Source organism: Phoenix dactylifera, chromosome 14 (assembly GCF_051530095.1).
Source record: "Phoenix dactylifera cultivar Ajwa chromosome 14, Ajwa_hap1_PhDact_Kaust_v1.1, whole genome shotgun sequence".
NCBI lineage: Eukaryota > Viridiplantae > Streptophyta > Magnoliopsida > Arecales > Arecaceae > Phoenix > Phoenix dactylifera.
In genome coordinates, this window is record NC_143203.1 from 8,261,940 (window position 1) to 8,268,753 (window position 6,814).

At 41.2% G+C, this 6,814-nt stretch overlaps 1 non-coding gene across 1 annotated transcript; it reads left to right on the forward strand.

The window, feature by feature from the left end:
* Positions 1-210: 210 nt before the first annotated feature.
* On the forward strand, positions 211-316 carry LOC120107210 (small nucleolar RNA R71). Its single transcript, XR_005509112.2, has one exon. It is a non-coding gene; the product is annotated as a small nucleolar RNA R71 (small nucleolar RNA).
* Positions 317-6,814: the final 6,498 nt, after the last annotated feature.

Consider the following 6,814-nt stretch of genomic DNA (forward strand, 5'->3'; position numbering starts at 1 on the left):
TCACAAATGGTCCCTTTTCTTTGAGAACTCGGGGGTGCTTGACGAGAACATGAAGCATGGTGGAGGGAGTTTTCATTAAGATTTTCAAATAGTTGCCATGCTTCATGCTCATTTCGAAGCATGAAAATCCCCCCGCATGCAGCATCGATCATCTGACGGTTTCGTTCAGTCAAACCGTCATAAAAACATTGCACTAGCTGCCACTTAGGTATTTGATGATGAGGGCATTTACGGATTAGGTCCCGAAATCTCTCCCAAGTTTCATGAAATTCTTCTCCCTCGGTTTGGGAGAAGCTTGTAATGGCACGTCTAAACTGGTTCGTTCTTCCTATAGGAAAGTATTTTTTAAGGAATTCTTGTTGCATTTGATCCCAAGAACGAATCGAGTTAGCTTCTAAAGAATTCAGCCATTGTTTGGCTCTATCTTTAAGGGAGAAGGGGAATAACCTAAGTTTCAGGGCATCATCAGTGAAGTTCTGAATCTTGACAGTGGTGCAAATCTCAAGAAATTCATCTAAATGTTTGTATGGGTCTTCGTTGGTGAGCCCATAAAAAGATGGGAGCATTTGGATCACACTAGACTTTATTTCATATTGTACAGCTGCTACCTCAGGTAATCGAATGCAAGATGGGGAAGTGTAAATAGTGGGAGTAAAGTACTCCCTCAGGAGTTTGGGTTGTTCTTCAGCCATCTTAAGAGGTGGGGATGATCCTAATGTTTTGATCTTAGCTCGAATGTTCCTAAGGGTTCGTTCTATTTCAGGGTCAAAAGGTAATAGGTTTCGTACTCTAGAACGACTACCTTGCATACACTAGTCCTAGATCAATCAAGCATGCAATAAAAGAGAAAAGCATATCAATCCTAGTCTTTATCCTAAAATCACTAGACAGCTCCTAACTGGTTTGAAGAGGGCACCTAAGCCTCCAATCCGGTCTAATGAACCGAGTTGACCAGGTAAGCTCCCAGGTAAGTGGAGGGGTCATGATGCGTTCGCAAAGGTCCCACTTAAAACCCACTTGCCTCGAACAGATGAACTGTCTCCCTTATAGGGACAAAGCTTGCCTAGACATCAACTAAGCCACAGAGCGAAATTGGTGCAACTTTCGGTGATCTTCATCCTATTGAGCTCGAATGTCCCTAGGAGCCAACGTCTAATTGATTTTAATTAAAGTGACACTATATGAGATTGAGTTCACCTAAATTGGGCAAGAGTCCGGTGATGAAATCCGGCTCTTATCTTGTTGGGGTGATTGCCCTTACTAAGTGCAAATTAATTGGTGTATGTGTATCAGGCATGCATTCACACTTTTGCTGAAATTAAAGTCAAACAATCACCACAAAATTTCAAGCTAATACTTAATTTAAATAAGAAAGGTTTAGAGGTTACCAAAGGGAATTTTCCCAGCAATTTAAATTTTTTTTTTAGCAAACCTCCAAAGCATTCCTTTTTGATAGCCCAGCAGTTCTCTTTTTGATCATCCCAGATTTTTCCTTCAATTTCTGATCAAATAAGATCAAAAGAAAATTTAAAAAAAAAAAAATTAGTAGACGAGAAAAAAAAATAAGAAATGTAACAATAATAGAAAATGATTTTTATATATATATATATTTTGTAAGTTTTTTTTAATTAATTAAATTTTTTTTTAATGATAGGAAAAATAACTATACTAGCAATCCCCGGCAACGACGCCAAAAATTGATCGGTTCTTTTTAATTTCAAAAATAAACCACGCAATAGCACGTATCCTGTAGGATAGTGATTACGGGTGTCGGTCCACAGGGATTGGAGAATAAGTTATTTTTCTTTTAAAAACAAATCAAGAAGAAGGATTTGCTAACTTGATTTAACTAAATTAATCTATGAGTACGAATTGAAATTTTATCAAAGTAAATAGATCTAGGGTTTGGAATCTACCACATAGCATTGCATCAAGGATTGTGTTCTTAATTTTTATCTTTTGGAGAGGCATGCAATTTTGGCTACAAGCCTTTTAAAATAAAAGCATACATAGTGTTAGGAAGATCCATCTTCGGTGTAGCATGAAGTGTCTACCTAAGTATGCTAATCTCGGATGCAGCACACCTCATCTTCCTAGGCATGGATCATCTTAGACTATTTTAGCAAACATGAATAGTAAATGGCATGCTCAAAGTTTAAACATCATAAAAAAATATTTCATTGAAGATAATAATTTAAACAAGCTCCAAAATAATAAAGAAAATAAGAACTACAATGCCCTGATACATTGCTAGGGCTTCATCCAGCCCTAGATTAGATGTTTAGCCGAGCATGGCTTCCGGATGACCTCCCATCTTCAAATGAAATTGATCACCTCCCATTATTCCCAAAATATCACAACTATTCTCTTTCCCCCCCTCTCTCTTCTTTTTTTTTTTTTCTTTCTCTCGGCTTTCTTCTTCTTCTTCTTCACCGAAATAGAGTATCCTCTGTTTCTTTCCTCCACCGAGCTCCCCCCTGCCACCGAACGCCCTCCTCCTTTTATAGTGGATGAATGGCGTCAATGGCGTGGCTGGATCTTGGGAGGGATCCGTGGAGCGTTTGATTGTAATGGCCGGAAATGAAGCCGGCCGCTAGATCGACGGGAGGTGGAGGGAAGAAGATGAGATGGCCGCGGGATCGATGGGAGGTGCTGATGCGGAGTATTTGGATCTCGGAGAAGCCGGGGACTGAGCTGTAGATGAATGCCGAGCTGGGTTTCCGGCGGTTGGGAGCCGATCACGGCTTGGTGCTAGGGATGAATCCGGACGGAAAGATGTTGCAGATGCTCGGGTGGAGGGTGATTGCTGGGTCGGAGGCGTCACGGGCGGAAGAGGAGGCGGGAGATCCGGTCGCTGGCTGCACCGCATGGGGCTCGTGGCTGGAACGGAAGGGAGTGATCTGTGAGCCCGGGATGGTGGCTGTGCGGAGGCGGGGATGCAGGCGGATGAAGAGGCAGAGGGATGGCTGGATTACCGGCGTTCACCGCGTGCGGGCTATTGATGGCCTCATCGCGATGGAGCTTGGAATGGGCTGGGGTTGGCACGGGCGGCGGATCGACGCGGGATTGACGGGAGGAAGGTGGACGGCCTTGATGCAAGGAGGGAGGAAGAAGATGAACAGTGGGATTAGTTTTTATATATTTTTTTTTGTAACACTGTTCATATGAACAGTGTTTTCACGGGACACTGTTCATATGAACAGTGAATCATGGATATTCAATTATTATTATTATTATTATTTTTGTTTTAAAATTATAAATTTTATATGAAGGCAGGTAAGGAATTGGTTGGGAATTGGCTTTGGATTTGAGGTGGGTCATGATCGTTGATTTGCTTGAAATTGTTCTCGAGCCCAATGTTATTTAAATTTAATTCTTGCTGAGCTGCTTCAGATCGAACTCGACCAGACAAGACTAAAAACCGGACCGTGACCTAATAAAAAGGGTTAATCAAACTTTTGCCCCATACATAATTAATTATAACTTTCGATCGAGTCAGGACCAAAACCTATTTAATCATAACCTTAGCTTGATTACAATTCCATCAGGTTACTAAACCGGGTCAACACAATCTCCTCCTTATATGTTTTCATGAAAGATTACAACCAGGAGAGAGACAAGTTCAAAGTCTGTTTTGAGAAAAGAATTATTTACCTCTTACCATATTTTAAATTTATTTCAATGTTTATTCAATTTTATGGTAAAGTATGTATTTATTAGTTTAAGAACATTGATAAGTGCTATGAAAAGATAACTAAATTATAAATTATTCAGCACTTATCAGCTAGTGCAATGTTTCTATGACGGATTGACTGAACGAAACCGTCAGATGATTGATGCCGCATGCGGGGGGACTTTCATGCTTCGAAATGAGCATGAAGCATGGCAACTATTTGAAAATCTTAATGAAAACTCCCTCCACCATGCTTCATGTTCTCGTCAAGCATCCCCGAATTTTCAAAGAAAAGGGGCCATTTGTGAAATAAGTCATTCTATGGACCTGTCTAGCAAAGTAGATGCATTGTCCCATAAGATTGACCAACTAATGATAGGAGAACATGTCGTTAGCTCTTCCCAAGCACAAGTGTGTGCTATCTGTTCTAGCCCATCGCATCCAATTCATGAGTGCCCCTCAGCACCCCAATATTCCGAACTCGTGCAAGAACACATCAATGCTGCCCAAACACAGCCCAGATCGGGTAATGATCCATTTTCCAATACATATAATCTGGGATGGCGGAATCATCCAAATTTTTCTTGGAGGCAGCAAGCTTCTAATACCTCCCAACCCTTCTCCCAAAATTTTCAAAACCCTCAGAATTTTCATCCCTACCGTCCCTCAACCCAATTTCAGCATCCTCCTCCTCCAGTCCAAAGAAATACAGCCTTTGAGGAGAAGGTGTTGACTGCCCTTCAAGGTTTGGAGGCAAACACACAACTATTGCACTCTCACACGCAATCAATTGCTAAGCTAGAATCCCAAATGGGTCAACTAGCTAATGCATTAAACAAGCGAGAGGAAGGTAAGCTTCCAAGTCAACCAATGAGTAATCCTAGGGGACAATACGTGGCTCAAGAAACTCGACTAAATCATGAGCAAGCTAATACTTTGACTACCCTAAGGAGTGGACGTATAATAGATAATAAGGTTGGAGAGGGTAACAATAAGGAAGGAGAGGAAGAAGAGAAGAATGTATCACATGAAAATCCAAAACCTTCTTCAGCTAGTCCACCATCTGCCACAACCCACATTCCAAATGCTCCATTCCCTGAAGCACTTAATGCACCCTCTCCCTTTGGCAAGAAGGGAACTTCATTAGAAGAGATGATGGAGGTCTTCAAACAAGTTAAAATCAACCTCCCACTCCTTGATGCCATCAAACAAGTTCCCTCCTATGCCAAATTTCTCAAAGATCTTTGCACCCAAAAGCGGAAATCTAGGACACATGTGCCTAAAAAGGTCCTACTTACTGAACAGGTAAGTTCGATTCTCCAACACAACACCCCTCCAAAATTCAAAGATCCTGGCGCTCCCACTATTTTCTGTGTCATAGGAGATAACTCCATTGATCGAGCACTTTTAGATCTAGGGGCAAGTGTGAATCTTCTACCCTATTCAGTCTATGAAAAATTTGGGTTAGGTGAATTAAAACCTACCTCGGTGTCCTTACAATTGGCTGATCGATCTGTGAAGATACCACGGAGGATGATTGAAGATGTTCTTGTCAAGGTAGACAAATTCTATTTTCCAGTAGATTTTATCGTCCTTGATATGGAACATGTGCCCAACATAAAAAAACAAATCCCTGTGATTCTTGGTCGTCCCTTTTTAGCTACAGCCAATGCCTGTATTAACTGTAGAACTGGGGCAATGGATATATCATTTGGGAACATGAAAATTAAGTTGAATGTATTTCATGCCGCTGACCAACATGTGAGGGAAGACGAGTGTTGCCTAATTGACAAAATGGATGATCTTGTAGAGGAAGCCCTTCCCTATATCTTAGCAGATAACCCCTTAGAGGCATGTCTGGCCCATTTTGACATTGACAACTTTGATATAGACAAGGCCATAGAAGAAGTTAACATCTTACTTGACAATCAATCTCCTGTGAGTTCCCTTCCTTGGAAGAGCCGACCTGAACCTCTTCCTCCCATTGCAAGTGCGCCACTTTGTCCTTCCATTGATTCACCACCTAAACTTGAGTTAAAGCCACTTCCAACAAATCTTAAGTATGCCTTTCTAGGACCAGAAGATAGCCTCCCTGTAATTATCGCAGCCAACTTATCTACTGAACAGGAGGGTAAACTTTTGAGGGTGCTAGAAGAAAATAAACATGCCATAGGATGGTCTGTAGCCGATTTGAAAGGGGTTGACCCCTCTGTTTGCATGCATCGAATTCATCTCGAAGATGATGCAAAGCCTACCCGAGAAATGCAAAGAAGACTCAATCCTAACATGAAGGAGGTAGTCAAGAAAGAAGTGGTGAAGTTATTAGATGTCGGAATCATTTATCCAATTTCTGATAGTAAGTGGGTGAGTCCGACACAAGTGGTACCCAAGAAATCAGGTATCACTATGATTGAGAATACGGAAGGAGAATTAATACAAACACGTACAACCACGGATTGGCGCGTATGCATTGACTATAGAAAACTTAATTCAATGACTAGGAAAGACCATTTTCCTCTACCTTTCATAGATCAAATTTTGGAACGGTTGGCTGGTCAAGGTTTCTACTGCTTCTTAGATGGTTATTCTGGATATAACCAAGTACCTGTCTACCCGGACGATCAAGAGAAGACCACCTTTACTTGCCCATTTGGGACATTTGCATATAGGAGGATGCCTTTTGGACTATGTAATGCACCCGCAACTTTTCAACGATGCATGATGGCCATCTTTTCAGATATGGTGGAAAACTTTCTAGAAGTGTTCATTGATGATTTCTCAGTTTTTGGCCTATCTTTTGATGATTGTCTAGACAATTTGACCTTAGTTTTGAAAAGATGTAAGGAGACCAACCTAGTACTAAGTTGGGAAAAGAGCCATTTTATGGTTCAAGAAGGCATAGTTTTAGGACACGTCGTGTCCAAGAGGGGCATTGAAGTAGATAAAGCCAAAGTCGATCTTATTTCCAATCTTCCTCCACCAAAAACTGTGAAACAAATCCGATCATTCCTTGGCCATGCTGGTTTCTACCGTCGCTTTATTCAGGATTTCAGTAAGATTTCCAAACCCTTGTGCAATCTTCTTGCCAAGGACACTCCCTTTGTCTTTGATAAAACATGCGAGGAGGCATTTGAAAATCTT